Consider the following 21284-nt stretch of genomic DNA (forward strand, 5'->3'; position numbering starts at 1 on the left):
TCTGATTGTGTAGTGTTTTAAAGTGTCTTGCAATCGGATACTGTCATCTTTGCTGATTTCACTCAGATGCTCCAAAATGCTCTTCTTCACTGTATGTATGGTGCTGTTGATGTAGCATTTTTTGCAAGCACAGCATAATGCATAAACCACATGGTCTGAATTGCAAGTTAAATGTTTCATTATCCTAAATGGTTGCAGGTTTTCTGATAGCTTTATATTTTTACAGTTTTGGCTATTTCTATATGCTTTACATGCCCCAAAATTGTAAATCCCTTGCAAGCTTTTACTTTCATTGACAGAAGTTACCAGGTCCTGGCATGGAGTATCTTTCAACGACTTGGCCTTTTCTTTAAAGGTCACTTGGGGGTTAATTTCGATATGCTTTACTAGATTTGGGTCTGTTTTTAAAACTTCCCGGAACTTTTTGATCCCTCGTTACTTCCCAGGCCTGACTGTGGAATGATGTAATGAATCTTATTGTGTTATCATCTGTCTGATCGCACGCTCAGTGAAATAGTTTTGTAGTCAGAGCTCAATTATTAGCATTTGACCACCTGCATGTATACAGCACAGTTTGATAAACATGGCAGCAACTAGGAATATAAAAAGGAGTGAGGCAACTAATAGGATGTTTGAAATCACGGTTGGAATCACGAATGATGAATCAGGAACTACTCAAACATTCAATGAGACTAAGAACAGTATGGTAATGAAGATACATCGCACGCTTAAGGTAGCTTATAATGTGTTATTCCTTCAGAGAACATAAGTAAAACATCTCATCTATAAGCCTGGGTCTAACTGTCTGAACTGGAATCTCGAACACTACAGTGTTCCAGATTCCAGAAGGGTACAGCAAGATACCACACATTCCCCTTCGTCAATATTTTAAAAAGATTAACAAATTAAAAAAAGATAAGAATAAATAAATAAGTAGGTAAATACAGCTCATGTTTACAAAAATGAAAACGTATGTAAAGTGAACATAAGCAACTTATTTACTACATCTGGTTACAGTAAAGAAAACGACAATAGCATAAATAATGAGCATTATCTATATAACATTAGTATCCATGCATACATTAGATGGAGACTTTAGTGAAATTACAGAAGATATCACTTGCCAACATGATAATCCTTATACCACACAGAACATTGACGTGTTCTTCGTAAATGTTGGCTATTTGGAATTTCACAATGCAGAGTGAACTTTCGCCAATTTGTCCTACTATATGAAGATTTGGGCAACCCAATATCAGTAGAATCATATAACCTTTTCTCAGGCCATAACCACTGAGGAATCCTAATAACTTTAGACAAATTCCACACATTACCATCAGATAACTCAACTACTTTTCTTCCAACTCGTACCACTTTCAAAGGATGAGAAAACAGAGATTCTCCTGATATGACAAATCTACCTTTCTTTACACGTACCCAATCATTGATTTTGACAGGAAAATTGATAACCTTATCTTGACAGTCCTGGACGAACACTGTCCTGTTGTCAACAATTTTGTCATCTTTGTTAACTAATAAATCTGTCATCCACATTTGACTCATATTAGACACACTCTTCCTCCCTCTCATTTTTTCAAAAGGAGATAAATCACCCATACTCCTGGGTGTATTCCTGTAATTCAAAAGAACTTCACTGATTGTTAGTTTATAATCCTTTCCATTGGAAATGGCTGATTGTAACCCTTTCTTAAATACTCTGATCCATCTTTCCACAATTCCGTTACTCTGTGGATAATAAACCGAAGCACGTTTATGAATAATGCCATGACTCTCAAGAACAGTTTTCATCTCAGTGGATACAAATTGTACTTCATTATCCATTATGATGGATTAAGGAAAACTTTCTCTTTCAAAAACTTCTTTTCAAAATTGGATCACCACTTTTGAGGTAAAAGTAGGAACTATTTTGACCTCAGGCAACTGCGATAATTGATCAATAAGTACGATGGCATACACAGGATTCTGATTAAAACACATGGGACCCCCAATACCCAATGAAACACATTGCCACACATGACAAGGTCTAGAAATAGGAAAATGTTCATAAGAAACAGTTTTCTGAGATTTATCAGTTAAGCAACATTCCATGCAATCCCTGACTTTGCGTTCAATTGATTTATCCATGGCTGGCCACCAAAATTCACTTCTAATTCTTCTTTTCATGCGTGTCATACCTGGATGACCTTCATGGGCCCTATCTAAAATAATTTGTTGTAAATCATATATATGGCATAACCAATTGTAAACTTCTCATTAATACATCATCTTTTAAAGACAATTCATGAGCAATCCGAAAGAAAGGAAGAAGATTTTCTGACAAATCTGCTTTTCTGGCCCATGACGACTTGACATATTTAACAACCTCTTTGAGTACAATATCATTTTCACATGTCATTCTCCATTCATTCTTGTGGATGCATCCATTTGACACCTCACAAATAGAAATAACATTTTCTAAATCATTGTCTTCTTCAACTACATTGTCATCAGTTACAGGTAATCTTGATAGAAAATCTGCCAAAATATTTCTTACACCAGGTATACACTCTACTTTGAAATGGAAATCCTGTAGTTTGTATTGCCATCTTGCAATTCTTGACGTGGCTCTACCTCATCCTTTTGTTGTAAACAAATCAACTAAAGGACGGTGATCAGATCTAACTTTGAATACAGTACCATACACATATTTTCTAAAGTATTCAATGCCCCACCAACATGCTAGCGTTTCTTTTTCTAAAGTGGAATATTTACATTCTGCACCCCTTAATGGCCTAGATGCAAATCCAATGGTGACCAAATGACTATTCTGATTTTGCATCAAAACTGTATCTATACCCACATTACTTGCATCAGATACAATAATTGAATCATAAGCTGTGTCAAATGTTGAGAAAGCAGGTGCAGAAGAAAAACATCTTTTCAATTGTCTGAATTCATTCATGCAATTGGCATCCCACAAAAACAACTTGTTTTTTTAATCAAACTTCTCATATGTACAGTTTTGTCAGCAAATAATGGTATAAATTTTGCATAACATTCAGCGAGTCCTAAAAATGATCTAAGCTGGTCTTTATTTTCTAGATCAGGATCTAGTTCAATGGCTCTAATCAAATTCTGTTTGGGAGAAATGCCATGTTTGTCAATAGAATGACCTAAATAGTCAACTGATGATACCCCAAACCTACACTTTCCCTTGGTAAGTGTCAGACCATTGTCTTGTAAAATGCATAAAACCTTGTGTAAAATGTCAGTATGTTCAGATGAATCAGAGGCAAAAATCAAAATATCATCTTGGAAATATAGTACATTTTCCATGTTTTTAAATAAATTGTGCATTACCCTTTGGAAAACTGATGATTCAGAAATTAATCCAAAGGGTATTCTTTTGTATCTAAAGGCACCTTCTGAAGTAATAAACAAAGTGAGATGTTTGCTTTCATCATGCAGGGCAATTTGGTGATAGGCATTAGATAAATCAAGGGTGGAAAATATGGAGACACCTTTAAATTTCGTGAACATCTCACCAATGTTTGGTAAGGGATGTCTGTCAACCCACACATTGTTGTTAAGATCTCTTAAGTCAACACATAGCCTGACCTTACCATTAGGTGTGTGTGCGACAACAACTGGAGATAACCACTCCGAAGATTCCATTTCCTCCATTATATCAAGATTACACAGTCTTTTAAGTTCCCTTTTAGCAACTTCTCTTAAATGTAAAGGGACATTCCTAACCTTATGAACCTTTTTCAGAATGATTTTATGTACAAATTGTTTTAGAAGACCCAATTTTAAAGATAAAAATACACTAGGAAATCTTTTTCCCCACTTCGATGCTGGATCAGAATAAATATGTAAGATCAAATCTGAATACCCAAGCACCTGATCAGGATGTTTAGGGTCTAAAGTGATCATTAAATCTCTTTGTTGAGGCCATCCCAAAAGACAAGATCCTTCTTTTGCGACGTATACTTTAGATGAAATGGTTTTACCGTTGAAACTAAGAGTAGTTGTGAAAAAACCTAAAACATCGATAGGTTTTTTAACATACCCAACTAACTTTATGTCAGGAGGAGATAAACATAAATTGGGAAATTCTTTTAACCATTCTTCTCCAATGAGTGTGTGTGTGTGGCACCAGAATCAGCCATAACTCTTACTTCCTTATCTCCTATAACAACTGTGCAGAAAGGAGCTTGCGGTGTGGCCAAATTCCTTAGCTGGACCTGGGTGATAAGATTAAAAGCGCTATGAGCAGGCTGAAGATTCTTATTGAATTTGCTTTAAGTTCCATCAAAGCTGAGACAGTTTCATTCACTTTTAGCTTCCGTTGTGGGTTTTCATCCTTTTGAGCTGTTATTTATTGATGGAATGTTTATGTCAAATGAATTTCTCAGGAATGTAACTTACGAATTGTCCTAAACTTAGAATAGGTATTCCACTGTTCTGTAAAGTAATTTGCATCCTTTGAGAGATGTCTTTTAAGATTTGTAATCTGATTTCTTTGTGCAATTATTATAAATGGTGCTTTTTTTAATATATTCTGTAAAATGCTTTTAAGATATATTTATATCGAAATAAAGCTTTGATGATGATGAGAAAGGAGCATCCTTCATTGTACTATTAGCCTAATAAACAGCTAAAAGAAATTCTTCTTTGTCAATGTCACCTCTAACCTCTTTTACATTTTCATCATTTTGACTTCTACGATCAAAGCTTCTATTTTTAGATCTGTTCTGGTTTCTACACATCCTTGTGTAATGTCCTTTTAATTTACAATATCGACATACTTGACCCAAAGCTGGACATGTCTTGTCATTGGCCAAATGACCTGGAATACCACATTTAAAACAGCTATATTCTTTTTTTTTCTTGGTTGCTCTGGCTTTTATATTTTACTTTGCTGGAAGTATCTTCTTCAGGATTACACTTTTTAACAGCATTAATCTCAGGCGCTTTTTGCTCAGCAAGTTCTTTTAAACCAAGTTTCATATCTTCAAAACGATGAGCAATGTCTAAAGCTTTGTCTAAAGTTAAATCCTCTACAGCAAATAATTTTTCTTGAAGTTTGACATCAGCAACCTTGTGTACCATTTGGTCCCGCAACATTTGATCGTGAAATGTAGAATAATTGCACTTTGATGCCAATATTCTCAAATCATTTACAAAGGCATCTATGGATTCATTGACGAGTTGTCCTCTGCTGAGAACTTTATGACGAGATATAACCTCATTGACTTTTTTTATGTAACGTTTATCCATTTGTTTGTTAGCCACTTCATATACATCAGTGTCATCATCAGATGATGATATACGATTAGTACTAGGTGGTAAATGACTTATAATGTGTCTTGCCTCCGCACCAAGACAATGTTTTAAAATAGCTAATTTTCGTTTATCAGTGTAATCATCACCACCAATGGCTTTAATATAAGCTTCAAAACCTTCTTTCCAACGTTTCCACTCCAAAACAGGTGCCCCTGGTAATGATAGGAAAGGTGCAGGAGCATTGAAACTCTCCATTGAAAATAACGATATTATTAATAAACAACAATTAATATAAAATACAAATTGCCGTTAAATGCCATATAATAATAGATCTTGTAGTTTATGAGCAGTGTACATCAACACAACACTGACAATGCGTTGATATTCTTAATGTAAGAGAGTTTGTTAATTTTCACCAAATTCCTTGAGAAAATAACTCTCAATTTCATAAAGTTGTGCCAAACAGCACTTTTTAATTAACTTGTGCACTAATCATACTTCTAATCAGCTGTGTGCATCAGTGATGTTTCTGCTGTGCACTTCCCCAATTTGTTATTGACAATGCACGAAATTCCAAGGTTCATATGAGGCATAATCCTTGTTTTTAACTTGACCACTGTGAACTTAGATTAATTTGCCATGCGTGGCAGATTCTTTATGTCATCCAGCTCACCCGATGTATATATCGTAATATTTGTCCCACCGCAATGAACTTGACACTGCAAATGCCCTTTAGGATGGCCGCCACGTTACGGCTGTTATCCCAAAGTATGGCGACTGTCCGTGATTTAAAATGTCCCCACGTTTTATTTACTCGTCCCAAAGTATGGCCTCTGAGTACGCTGACGGTATGACATCACGCGCATTCCATGAATAATATGTGCACTGGTCTGATGCACCGTCAGCGTGAAAGAGGATAAAAATAGCTGAAAGTCTCACCGGATGTTTGTTGAGATCACGCTTTTCACAAAAATACCTTAGGATGATTACAGCTATGCACCGGAACACCTCATGAAGCTCACAGGACTTTGAAAATATGACAACAACTCGATCTGCTTTCCGCAATGCTCCAGGCTTATTGAAGATTTTTCCAATCGTCGCCAGTATGGTAATGAAGATACATCGCGTGCTTAAGGTAACTTATAATGTTTTATTCCTTCAGAGAACATAAGTAAAACGTCTCATCTATAAGCCTAGGTCTAACTGTCTGAACTGGAATCTCGAACACTACAGTGTTCCAGATTCCAGAAGTTTACAGCAAGATACCACAAACAGCTATGGGAAAATTTATGGAAAATGTTAAAACACGAGCAATCCAAATGGTTACATAAATACATTGACTGTGATAGAATCCCGAGGGGACTTAGAATTTTCATCACATCTACATTTAATAATCCTGACCCTGAGATGGTGAAAGAGTAGGCAGCCAAAAATCACAACTGTTCTACAATTATGTTAGGTTTGGTTAAATATGCCAGAAAAGACTGTGATCGACTGGCGTTGGAAATAGAACAAACAAAAAAACTTAAAGAAAAATGCAGCTATAGGGAATTTGAAAATGACATGTCCAACTTAGAGACAAGACTAGAGAGAGTTGAACAATATATAAAAGTAAAAAAACAACAACAATTTCAAAGAGAGCTAATCGATTATGAGGAAGGTCACATTTTGACATTTAGAAGAAAGTTTGTTCATCTGCGTAATGCTACACAAAATAAAGCATCTGCGGAGCAAAAAAACATTGTAAAGAATATTAGAAGCGATATCTCTAGACATCAAAGGATGGCAAGTATTCCTAAATCATATGTCGGTGAGAGCGATAACAGCGAAAGTGATGTGTCAATACAATCAGACACAACAGCAGTAAAATCAAACTTTTAAAGGAGTTCAACCTGATGGCCCAGGGTAGATTCTCAACCCAGACCAACAGAGGTACACTTGGATACAAAGGTCGTGGACAATTAGGCAAAGGAGGCAACAAAGAAAACACAACACAAGAAACACAGAAAACACAAGACAACACAGACAGTCCAGTGGGAGCACAAACAAGATGGCAGGAAACAGCAAAGTAATGGATAAAAAGAACGCTGTTGTGATCATCCAGAAGTATCATGCACCCCAAACCCATTATATTGTTCAAAATGAGAAAATCAGTCAATAAAATACCAATATATCAGTTCAATCATTCATAAAAATATAATGAGTAACTTTATATATATGACACTTAATCAGTCAATAAAACACCAATATATCAGTTCAATAATTCATACAAATATAATGAGTGACTTTATAGATATGAAACTTCTTTTTTATACATAAAGTGCCTGAGTGCAAGCCTGCAATTGCAGTATATTTTGTATAAACAACTCCTAGGTGTTCACTTCATCTTAAGTATACAGCACATATGATACATTATAAATCTGAAAGTAAGTGAACATGGATCAATATATCAATCGATGAATGGCAGTCATAATATGACATATAATGAATCAATCCTGTTTAAATATCCTATAAATATAGACCTCCTATAAGATCATTAATTTTGAAAAATACCTACATACTTTATATCAATCAAATTATTCCTTTAAATATAATAAATAACAATCTATATGTGAAGCTTTTAAATGCCTAAAGTGTTGAAGTGCAAAATGTCTTCAATGAGGATTCCTTCCTTTCAATATAATAAATAACTATATCTGTGCAAGATCCTTAAATGCATAAAGTGTCAAAGTGCAAGACATCAACCATGAAATGAATGCAAGTATCCAAACAACCCAAGGACTTCATAAGAACAGAGGGCATAACGGTATGAATTATGTGGGGAACGGGGGATAAATGGGCAATCCCTCACCCCAAATGCACTACTAATTCCTCGTCCATGTTAAACCCATTGGAAAATTTGGTGTTCAAATACAGAATGTACCTAGATTCCAGATGTCTTAGATTAATAGTCCTATTGCCTCCTCTGATGTTAGGGGGAACCCTATCTATAACAAACAACATCAGTAAACCAGGATCACTTTCATGATTATCATAACAGTGTTTGGCTACAGAATAAGTGAAATCCTGGTTTATAATTTCTCGCTGATGTTCTAGCATAAATTTTTTAACGGGATAGTCGTACTTCCCACATACATCATAGGACATGGACAGCTGAGTACATAAACACAGTGGTCAGAATTGCAGTTGTAAAACCGTTTGATTTTGTATGTCCATCATTTGATTTAAAAGTGAGGACATTTTTGACCATTCTGAAAACTTTGCAATTATTGCACTTCTAGAACCCCCTCAAAGCCATGTCCTTAGTTTCCGACTACCATCAAAGTAGCTATGTGTTAAATTATCACCCAACGTCCTCCCGTCCCTTTCCTGTAAGTGACTGGCGGTGCCATAGGTAAATCTTTTCCAATAATGTTATTACTTTTGACTACCTGCCAGTGTCTTCTCAGGACCTGATATATTTTGGAGGAGATTTGATTAAAATAGGTAATGAATCTGGCTGATGTTCCTTCCTTGGGGGCTCTTTGATTGGGATAAAGCAGTTGATTTCTGGTAATCTCCTCTGACTTGCCTTTGGCCTCAGTTAATGCCTTGGAATGATAACCATGTTTGCTAAACCTTTCATTCATTTTATGAATCAGCCCTTGGAATGCATTGTCCTGGCTGTAAATTATTTTCAGCCTTAGTGTTTTCCCGTAGGGGATGCTAGCTTTCAAATTCGCTGGATGTTGACTTTTAAAATGCGGAGTACTATTGCCTGCTGTTGTTTTATGAAATACTATTGTATTGATTTTACCATCCTTCACTTGTAGCAGGATATCCAAGAAGGATATCTGTCTGGCACTTATCTGTGCTGTGAAATGTTAGGGATTATCATTATTCAGGGTCTCCACATATTCCTCAGCCTCCTGTCTGAACCCACTCCACAACAGAAATAGATCATCGATGTACTGGGTCCAGACCTATGTATGTTGTACATATTTGGCATTACGGTCTGCCCAGGCCACCTGCTTCTCCCACCAGCCCATAACCAAATTGACAAATCTGGGAGCAAAGTAGGTGCCCACAGCAGTCCCCATAATCTGTCTATTCACCCTTCCATCATGCATGAAGATGCTATCCTTCAGACAGACCTTGATCATCTGCAACAGCTTACATGTATGTTCTAGAAAACATGCCGGTCTTTTTTTCAGACAGTACTCGCATGCTAGCATCTCCAAAACATGGCCAATTGATGTATTTAGGGCAGAAACGTCAAGAGTGATCATGATATAATAATCACTCCATGCGAGATCATTGATTTTTGTAAGAAAATCTCCACATTCATTGCAATAAGATGGTAATGTTTTAACAACGGGGAAAAGGAATGAGTTGATGTATATGGCCGTATTTTCAAGGAAACTCTAATTCAAAGAGACTATGGGTCTCCCAGGTGGGTTGTGTAGTTGTTTACGGACCTTAGGTAATAGATTAAAAAGAAGGAATTTTTGGATGTTCTGATCTTAAAAAGTTAAATTCATCTTGATCTAATATACAGATGTCTTACCAAGACTTGAGTTGTACCTGAAAACTCATTACGCCAGCCCGATATTCCTCCTGTGTAATAACCTGATAACATCCTACATCTTGTAGTTGCCTCATTGCTTCCTAATTGTACTTCTCCACATCCATAACAACTACATTCCCTCCTTGATCACAGTTTTTTATTACCATAAAGGTATCTTCTTTTAAAGTTTTTAAAGACTTCCTCAATTTAGGAGTAAAATTGTCATTATATCTCCCACTTTTGGTTCTCAATTCCATCTGATTATGAACAACCATCTCATGAAAGCAATCTATGTTATCGTGAGCTGTGAAAGGGATAATGCCGGACTTGGGTTTAAATCCACTCATACTGGACGACCCAATATCAATCCCAAATTAGACATGAGATGTCCAAGTCCACACTGGGATCCAAGCACTCACTTTCTCTATGTAATGTTTCAAGAGCTAGGAGTCCCTCGGCCCCCCTATCACAGAAACCACAGACATATTTTTCATTTCATGAATTTTGTTTAGTTTTAATTTTCTGATAAACAGAAAAAAAATCAATCCTTGCTTGAGCATAATCAAATCCTGATGAAGGGCAAAAAGAAAGACCATATCATATTTTCACAATGTTGTTTCATCATGGGTCAGTTCCCTCTTAGAGAGATAAAGCACAGTTAATGTTTCTTCAAGTTTTTTCTTTTTCTGGTGTAGGTTCCATTCGCTATGCGCTCCGTCTCCATTTGCTTCTTCGGGTCCGGCATCTTTGTTTTAGCCTCTTCCGCTTCCCCTCCCCTTTCCTCTTCCCTGGAGTGGGTTTGTCCTTCTTTGCTTTTTCAGCTTCCCGTATTAGGCGGTATTCGTTGTGAAAACCCGAAGCTGCCGCACTGATTCCAGAGTTATCCACGTCATCAGTACTAACATCAGAGCTGGAACACGAGGAGATAAGATCGTGTTTCCTCTGTACATCTTCTTGAAGCAATCCCTTTCTATAGGTATTGTATTTCTTCGCAAAGGTCAGGATGCACCCATACCTATAATCTTTCTTATCTCTTTGGAATTTCTGTTGTTTTTTTTATTTTCACATCATTTTCATGCTTTGATAATTGTTCATTGATCTTATCTCTGAATTCCTTGACAGCACTGGAGTTTTCTTCATCGTCTATGTCCTCATGCAAGCGTTTCAGTTCTTCTCTTATCTTGCCCAAATCTAGTTCTGCATATTTTACCAAGATTTCAATCATACCAGTGCTTGTTTTTGCTGTAAATGCAGACCTTCTTCTAAAAGCCCTGGGTGTGTGATTTCATAAGTAGGCACCATAAAAATTCATAGCCCTCGTGGCACTCGTGTCACTTCCAAATATTTAATCAAAGATGTTAGCTCCCATTAGCATTTTTAGCTAAGTTTCTCTGATTTAAACAATTTTTGCTTCAGAGTCAGCATACCTGGGTTTCCGGTTAGCACTCCTCCACTGGAATGGCTGACTGCACTTTCAATCTCGCTGAAGACATGCTTGGCTTCTTCCAAGTGTTCCCGGTCCAGATTGTTACCAGACACCATCGCATATAGTGACGTCATTCTTGCTTGCCATGCAGTCCAGTAAGTATCTTCTCATTCAGGACTGCCGCGTTATATACACTGTACACCAATCACCTCCCGCTACGATAACAGCTTGATACGCCAATGCCCCGATCCTCGAAATCCACTTCGGATATATTTCCAACCTCCGTTCTTTCTACGAGGCACAGTAGGAAGGTCGTGGCGGGGATCGCTCAAACCCACAAAGCTGTACCTTTCTCCCTAGGTCTCCATTGGAAACGATCTCATCCACCAGCCTGTGGGTGCTCCACGACTGGAACGGCACCAGTCCATATTTTTGTGAACAACTCCCACAAGAAGAGCATAGTGGGCAATCCCGGTATGCAAAATTATTTTATTCACACAGCGTGATGTCTGTCCTGACACGTTTCGGCTGATCCCAGCCTTTCTCAAAGTCATGTTACCATTAAATCTTTTCACATTTAAAGGTATATTGCATATAGACCTAGAAGAAACAACACCTGTTGTACAAATGTCCCTATCATTATGCATACTGTATATTGAACTGGCAGGATGATTTATATAATGTTTATAATTTTTCTAAAAGTTTTTTACTCATTTTTATACTTTTTAAAAGAATATTTTTCATGAAAATAAACCAACTCAACATTGTGTTATCCCATAATTCATGAAATGGTCCCGAGAACAATTCAGGCGATAGACTCTTGGGCCAGTGCCCCAATGTAATTAGAAACTGCATGTATCATTGTTATAGATATTGCCCGGGGCCATCATTTTTAACAAAGGGGCGGGGTAGGGCACCTGAGATGGAAGAGTCTCCCATCAGCCCATCCCCTGTGGCAGCAAGTATCTAGAAGGAGAGGGGAGCTGTGCTGCCCTCCCTGCCAGAGCCATATGTTGGCCCATGCCTCGCGGCTGGCTCAGGGACGGTGGCAGACGGAGCCCACCCCAGGACACTGTCTTTTTCCTGCCCGAGAGCACGGAAAGAGTAAGATGCTCCCACCAGGCGTAAGAACAAAGCCGGGGCACCAGGGCACCCCACCTAAAAAAAAGGACTGCAGGGAGCCGGAAGGGCTGTGTTTTCCCTGGGACTTTACCAGTGCCTCCCAACATGCCTCCCAACATGAATAATGGTCTGGGGTACCTCGGGTGGGCACTGGGGCACCCCTTAAATAAAAAGAAATGAGCTGCTGCAGGTGATATTTATTGTTTTTAAAGTGTGAACACTAGTGCTTTTAAAACACTCCCACCAGGATAGGAGATGGCCCAGTGGAAGAGTCGCAATAATTTTTATAGGGACAGCGGGGGCTTGCAGCTCCTCTCCCCGAGCCAGCTTGAGGTCCCCGGGGCTAATACTTAGTTAAAGGGGAGGGGGTCAAGCCTCCACTGGGGTCAGCTCTGTTGCAGTGCCCATGGGACCTCATCCCCAGGTCACTGTGGTTTCCCTACCAAGAAGAGCAAGGGCAGGGAACTGTCATGTTCTCCAACCCGGCGGCAGCAGATACGTTTCATCCTGCCCACACTCTAGCGGACAAGAAAACATAGGAATTGCTCCTTCCTGCCAGGAGGAAAAAAAAACTTCTCCCACCAGCAATGCTGTCTTCGGTCACACCCGGGACGGGGTTGGCAGGGGAACTTGCAGGGCTGCGGGGGACTAGGGCCTCTCTTCGAAGCTCCCAAAATGGGACATGTTGTGGGGTACCCTGGGTGATCACAGGTAAAAACAACAAGATGATGGATGGAATGCTTGAATTAATCTCAATAGCAATTGCTTGGGCTGCATCCCCCCCAGTAGGGCTCCACTGACATAATTGACAAAGTCACTGCAACATCTGAAATGACATAATTGATGGCAATACAGTGCATAGTGAGGTGCTAGTTATAGCAACGCTAAGGCACTTGAGATAAATATAACTGGTGAATTTCAGTGGTTTCATTTTTTTGCAACTGTATGTTTAACTGATATTTTCACCTAACTATAATGTCCATTTAACCTTTGATGTTTTTTTCAGTGAATTTCTAAAGTTTCTTTTTCTTTTTATTGTAAATAAAGATATCATTACCATACTTAACTATAATATCAATGTAACCTTTGTTTTTTTCAATATACTTCACTCCCCAGCACACGTCAAATTCAAATGGTTTCCCTATTGTTACTAAGAACTGGCCAATAAATTTTTTCTTTTTCCCGAGTTTATTCTAGTGGTCTTGTAAACCAGTTGTCAACAGCCACAGCCAACACGTGTTTAGTCGCTTAACCCCTCCCATGCTCATGACGAGCTGAGCTCGTCATGAGCCACGGCGCTCCGGTGGAACGCTCGCATGCGTGGATAATTCACCTGCTGTGCGAGCGTTCCACGGCAGGTAATGCACCTGTGACGAGCAGCACAGGAGCGCCGTGCCTCATGATGAGCTCAGCTCATCATGAGCGTGCGGGCGCTGTGCGCGCCCCCCTCACTCCCAGCGCTGCGGGGGAATAACCCCCGCAGCGAAGGGGTTAAGGGGCATGGTCCCGCAACTTCCTCAAGGCTAGATCCTTCCAAACAGTGAAATTTGAAATGTGGTGATACTTCCGACCCACATTGGGGTTCCGGTTTGAGCGGCGTGTTCAACGTGTAATCAATCCAAAAGTAATGTTTCCTTTGATAATCAAAATCCTGGTTTCTCAGTGTGTTTATATTGAACCTCCCGCCACTCGTATCTCTCACCGTGTGCGGCGAAAAAGCTTTTTTTGAGGCAGTCGCAGAACCACACCCCTTAAGCGACGAAACACGTGTTGGCTGTGGCTGTTGACAACTGGTGTACAAGACCACGGGAATAAACTCGGGAAAAAGAAAAAAGACGGAATTGTGTACAATTTATGTTGAGTGATGAATAATTATTGGCCGGTTCTTAGTAACAATAGGGAAACCATTTGAATTTGACGTGTGCTGGGGAGTGAAGTATATTATTTACAGAGCTTAGGCTTGGATTTGTGGAGTTTTATGGTTCTCCACACCTTACAGCACCGTTTTTGCAAATTTATAGAAATCAGATATATTTATGTGATTCTACCCAGAGGCGCCTTAAACCTATACGTAATTCCACGTTTTGGATGTTTTTTGCTTTGTTTTTTTCAGTGAACATAAAATTTGAAGTTGTATACTTATGGAAGGGAAGGAGGCTAAAACACTCTTAAAAATTCCTGTGGCAAACTGCATGAGGAAAATGTATCTAGGACCCATTAGTTTCTCGGCCGTCGCTCAACAGATTACTCCTAAACTTTCCAGGAAGGACCTGATGATTTTTTTTGGTAAAGTTTTGTGAGGATTCTTCAAAAAATGTATATGTATTATTAACAAAACATAAAAACTATATATAATATATATGATACATATGTATGTGTGTGTGTATATATATATATATAACATATGTTATATGATATATATATATATTTACACGAGGTTGCTCCTACTGGCAGTCCAAACGCTTTGAAGAGGTGGCTCGTATCCGGCGGAGTAGCCGGAGTAAATATCATCAGACAAACGGCGTTCCAACGAGCTCTCAGCAATCCACAACAGGAGTCAGGGATAGTGTACCAGAGAAAAAGGGTTTATTAAATCATAAACCTTGCGACGCGTTTCGCGCTTACAAAGCGCTTGTTCACACAAAGTTTGTAACACACAATCGTGCTTCATGGACAAAAACACTTCCGTGTCCATGGACATCAAAAGAGGACTGAGAGAATCCGCCATCTTGAAATGTTAAATCACAACCACATAATACACAAACTTATTAAGTTGATGCAGTGTAATGAGTATGTATACTCATAATACAATTCGCATTACTACTAACGGTGAAATCGTCTTAAGTGGAACATTAAATTCATGTCCAAATGCCAAAAAAGTACATGCATGCGAGTCACGTGTCATACTGAATCGTCAAGGTGTATGATGGTACTTGTGGTGAGAAATATGGCCGTCTAAGTTGTTGAAACAAGGAAAGGGGGAAAAATACAGCGCTAGTTAGTGCGCCCTTTCTTGTGAGGTATAATTTCATTTGAAATAAATTAAAATGCGCTGAATAGTGCGCCCTAGTTCATGACATAGAGGAATACGGCCATCTTATTCATAATAGATGCTAGTATTGCGCTAATTAGTGCGCTACACCTCTAAGCTGCTGATTGTACATAAAATTGGGAAGACTATATGTAGGATATGTAATGCTGTTACAGCTGTAAGAAAAAGGCGAGAAGGTCAGACCACCCTGATCCAAAGCCCATAACATCACAGCAAGTTACAAAAAAAAAACCTAGGTGATTCGAATGAGTGGATAAAGATAAAAAGTGCTATAGCATATTAACAACACCACTCTCAATAATGTAAAAAAATATATATATACAATATATGAATTACATACATGGATGAACGGGATAGATGATTTTCGGAGAAAGGAAAAGGGCACAGCTTGTCACAAGCCTGCGGCAAGGGCCCTCCCCTTCATCCTAGGAGAATAAGAGAGGAGACAGGTATAAAGTACAGTCATGCGAATAAGACATCCACAAGAGACAATAGCAGTAATTATTCATGTAAGTGTCTAACCATCTCCTCATCCATGTTATGGCCTTTAGGGAATCTGGTACATAGGTTGATAATGTATTTAGACTCACGTTGTCTTAATTTGAGTATTCTGTTGCCACCTCTTGGCCCTACAGTCACTTGTTCTACAATGAAATAGGACAGTTTGGTAGCATCGGAAAAATGATAAGTTTCAAAGTGACGAGCCAATGGATATTGTTTATCATTTTTACTGATGGCTCGAAGATGCTCCAGTATTCTCTTTTTGGCCATATGTTTCGTACTGCCCATGTATAAAAGATTACATGGGCAGACAAGAACATAGACAACAAAGGTAGTAGTACATGTGAGGAATTGGTTGATCTTAATCAACTTGTTAGAACTGGGGCACCAGTATTCCTTTTTCATCTGGCTGTTGTTACAGGCCTTGCAGTGGCCGCATGGGTAAAACCCACAAAGATCTATACCCCTCTTCTCTCTGATGTTAGTTATATCATTATGTACTAGCATGTCTCTCAAAGTTTTACCTCGTCTATAGGTAATGCTAGGTCTTTCTGGTAGACTTGCTTCTATGACGGGGTCTCCATTCACAATGTTCCAATTTTTTATAATGATCTTACGGATACTATCTGCATTACCATTATAGTTCATGATGATACGTGTTTCAGTCTCTTTCTCTTCAATGTTTTCTAGAGGGTCAGTGTTTTTGAGCAGGGTTTCTCGTTTAATAAGCTTATATTTATATTTATATTTATAGTCTTGTATCGCGCGTGAATCAGCCCCAAAGGGGTATCTCCGCGCGTGGCTTCTGGGTGAGTTAAACAGAAAACTATAAATCGGAAAAGGTAGAGGGGAGGCTAAATTAATCCTGTGTGAATAGGTAAGTTTTCAGTTTCTTCCTGAAATTGAGAAGGTTAGAAGTTTGTCTTAGCTGGAGGGGGAGGGAATTCCACAGCATTGGACCTTTAAGGGAGGGGGCACGGCCACCCTGTCTTGCTCTGTTTACTTTAGGTACATATAGCAACATAGTGTTGCTGGAGCGTAGAGTGCGTCCAGGAGAGTAGGGAAAGAAAATATCTTTCAGATATTTGGGACCAGACCCGTAGATACATTTATGCATGATGCAGCAGAGTTTAAACTGAACCCGCTGTTGCACTGGGAGCCAGTGAAGGTGGGAAAGGAGGGGGCGGGAAGGGGTACGGGGGGGAGCATTCAGGATAAGTCTTGCCGCGGTGTTCTGCACCACCTGCAGTCTGCGAAGTTGTTCCTGGTTGGCGGAAATGAGTAGACTATTACAATAGTCCGCCCGTCCAAGGACTAGTGCCTGAACCAGCGTCTTCCTATGGATGTTTGGTAGGAAAGGGAAGATACGCCGTAGAAGACCAATTGTACGGAAACACGTTCCCGCAACCTGACTGACATGATCTTTCATGATCAGAGTTTGGTCTAGGCGTACCCCCAGGTTTTTGATGGTTTGTTTAGGCGCTGGGACAGGTCCAAGCTCAGGTGGCCACCATTCCGGGGACCAGAGCAGGGTGGCCCCTCCAAACAACATGACCTCAGTTTTGGTCACGTTGCATTGGAGGAAGTTCTGGGCCATCCAACCTGCCACCGCTCTCATACCGTCTTGGAAAGATTGCATGACTGTAGGTGTAATTGTTTGAAAGGGGAAAAGCAGCTGAGTGTCGTCAGCGTAAGAGATTGGTGAGAACCCGTGAGATCTAATAATCTCTGCCAGGGGGGCCACATATACGTTAAATAACGTGGGGCTTAAACATGAGCCCTGTGGCACCCCCTTGGTGAGCTTCCTGCAGACAGATTTATAGGGGCCTAATTTGACACCTTGTTGTCTGTCTTCGAGGAAGCTTTCCAGCCACGCAAGGGCGGTCCCTTCTACTCCAGCTCCCTTCAGACGGCCGAGAAGAACTTCGTGCGACACCGTGTCGAAGGCAGCGGATAAATCCAATAGCACCAAAATCACTGAGCTCCCTCTGTCAAGTGACATTCTGATGTTATCTGTCACTGACAGAAGGGCTGATTCGGTGCTATGGTTGGGCCTAAAACCAGATTGTGAGTGGTCTAGGCCGCCCGCTGCCTCGATGTAGTTGGACAGGTGTGCGTTGACATGTTTCTCGGCCATCTTGCTGTAGTAAGGTAGAAGGGAGATAGGACGGAGGTTGGAAAGCTCCGTCCATGGGAGGGCCGCGTTCTTGCGGATTGGGTTCACCACTGCTCTTTTCCATTCAATTGGTACTTTTCCCTCTTTAAGAGACTGGTTGATAATATCCTGAATGTAGGGGGCTATCAGGGTACGGAGAGGGGTTAAGATTTTAACAGGAATAAGGTCATCCGGAGATCCAGATTTGACTTGGGTCATTATTGTATCAAGCTCTTCAGTGTTAATAGGAGGGAATGTAGTTAAGGTAAGGTTTATATTCTCATTGAGGGAGGAGGCATTTTGGGAATCGCTGTTTGGTTGCGATACTAGGATTTTTCCATAGATGGATTCTATTTTGTTTTCAAAGTAAGATGACACTTCTTCACATAGACTTTGTGAGAAGTCGTCTGGGCATATACATGCCATAGGTTTTACAAAAGTTTCAAGAATCCTAAACAGTTCTCTGGGAGAATTATCGGCTTCCATGAGCTGTTGAGCGATGTTATTTTTGCGGGCAGCCTTGATGTGTTTATAGTAGTTGGCTTGGGCTGCACGATGTGCCTTTTTATTATCCTCAGAGTGTGATTTCCTCCATCTCTTCTCTATCCTTCTACATTCTTGCTTCTCTTTCCTTAGGGCCTCGGTATACCATTTTTCCTGTTTAGCCACAGGAAACTGTCTGAATATTTTCAAAGGGGCAATTTTATCAATGGCTGCCGTCAGAGTTTGCTGAAGCACGATTAACTTTTGTTCTACTTCATCGATATCTCTGATCTCGGGTTTTTCCCACGCCTTTTCTAGCGCATCCAGTGTAAATTTGTGCCACTGTCTGCGTGTGGTGGATGGAAGGGAGTTCTTTGGGGGACCTTTATTAACTTTAAAAATGGTAAACTGCAATAAAAAATGATCTGACCAGTGGACTTGAGTAGGTTTGTGACACAGTATGTTGTCGAAGTTGGTATATATCAAGTCGATACAATGACCACCTTCGTGGGTGGGATCCTGATTCTTTTGTGTGAGACCGATAGTTGTCATATCAGTCGACAAATTTTTTGTCCCTGTGGATTCACTTTGGTCAGTGTGGATATTAAAATCTCCGAGGAGAAGAAAGTCTTCATTGGCCCGCATATAAGGGCCAAGTATCTCTAAAAGAGATGTGGAGAAACTGGGGCATGGAAGAGGTGGTCGGTAAACAAGTGCACCTTTGATGGTCTTTCTGTTGGGGAGAATAATTCTAAAAACCATTGTTTCCATATCTCTGCAACATTGTCTATCTAAAACGTCCAATTTAATAAACTCTTTATAAATTATAGCGACGCCACCGCCAGTTTTATCAGGGCGGTCAGAGTGGTGAAATTTGTATCCCATAGGTACTCCCAAAGAAATGGCAGACACCGTATGGGGTTTTAACCAGGTTTCAGTAATGTTAATAGCTTTTTGAATGACCCAGTTCGGATATCCCCTTGCTCTGAAACGTCTAGACATCGTTAGTTCTTCCTTGAGATAGTCTGACTCCAAACTGCAATTTCTTTTGGCTCTGAGCAGCTCACCATATGGAATACTCCATTTTAGGTTATCAGGGTGGCTGCTCATGCCATGGAGTAGGCTATTCCCTGCTGTGCTCTTCCTGTACAAAGATGTTTGTATACAGTTGTCACGGATCTGAACTTTAATGTCTAGATAATCTACTTCCTCATTACTGATGTTGCATGTGAGAGAGATGTTACTAGTATTGTTGTTCAGTTTATTAACGAAGGATACTGCTTCTTCTTTAGTACCATTCCATACGACAAAAATGTCGTCTATGTAGCGTAGCCAGACTATTGTTTTGCTAAGGTCTTCTGTCAAGGTACAGTCTTTGCTTAAATCATTTTCCCATGCCCACATAAATAGATTAGCAAAACTTGGGGCAAAACAAGTACCCATCGCAGTTCCATGCAATTGGATAAATATTTCATCATTGAACAGAAAGAAGTTGTTAGTTAGACAATACAGCATCATATCAAGAATCATGGCAGTGTCATCTAAATAGCAAATATTTCTGTTTTTCAGGAACCTAGCACATGCTTCTATACCTTGTTGGTGTTCAATAAAAGTATAAAGGGAATTGACATCCATTGTGATTAATAAATACTTGGTGTCCCATTTTACATTCATCAATTTTTCAAGAAAATCCTTGGTATCCCTTACATATGAAGGCAACGCAACAACAAAGTCTCTAAGAAAGTGATCGACATAACACGAAACATTTTCCAATACACTCCCCCTAGATGAGATTATCGGCCTTCCAGGAGGGTTGTTGTGGCACTTATGAATTTTGGGTAATAAATAGAGGATGGGTAGTATAGGGTTATCCTTTTTTAGGAAGCCATACTCTTCCCATTCCAAAAGTCCCCTATCCTTCCACTCACTCAATTTATCCCAAATACCAATGATACTCTGATTATATTCAGCACGGGAGGACAGTTTGTATGTTTTAGAATAACTTAATTGTCTCTTAGCTTCTCCGATATATTGTTCTTTAGTTAGGATCACAATATTTCCGCCCTTATCGGCTGGTCTGACGAGTATACTGTCATCCGCCGCTAGGTCAAGCATAGCTCTCTTCTGTGCCAGCATTAGATTATGCTTGAATTTCCTCATTTTACCAGACCAATTGGTACTTCTGAATTCTAATAATTCATTCCCCACAACATCCTGAAAAGTGTCAATGTTATCGTGATTCAACTTGGGAACGAAGGTAGATTTACTACGGTATTCAGTACCCTCAGTTAAATCTTGTCTAATTTCCATCGCATCTAGTATCCTTCTGGTATTGGATTCACAGACAGATTCATCGTTATCATTCCCCAATGCATCCATTGCCACCATGGCATCAATGTCACCAATTATTAGTTCATCCCTGTGATTGCTCCTAATGTTAGTCAAGGGTGATTTGTTCTTAGTTGGTTTCAATTTGTGCCATTTTTTTAATTTAAGTTTTCTACAAAACCTAAACAAGTCGATTCTACTGTCTGCATAGTTCATAGGGGTACTCAAACAGAAGGACAGCCCTAGACATAGTGTTCTCTTGTCTTTGTTGCTTAAAACTTTAGAAGTGAGATTGACAATGGTTGTGTTTACCTGATCATCATCCATGGTTAGTTCTTCTTATACAGAGCCTTTTTGTATCCCACTTGCTCTTTCGGTTTGC

This window comes from Lissotriton helveticus, chromosome 2_2, assembly GCF_964261635.1.
Source record: "Lissotriton helveticus chromosome 2_2, aLisHel1.1, whole genome shotgun sequence".
Taxonomy (NCBI): Eukaryota; Metazoa; Chordata; class Amphibia; order Caudata; family Salamandridae; genus Lissotriton; species Lissotriton helveticus.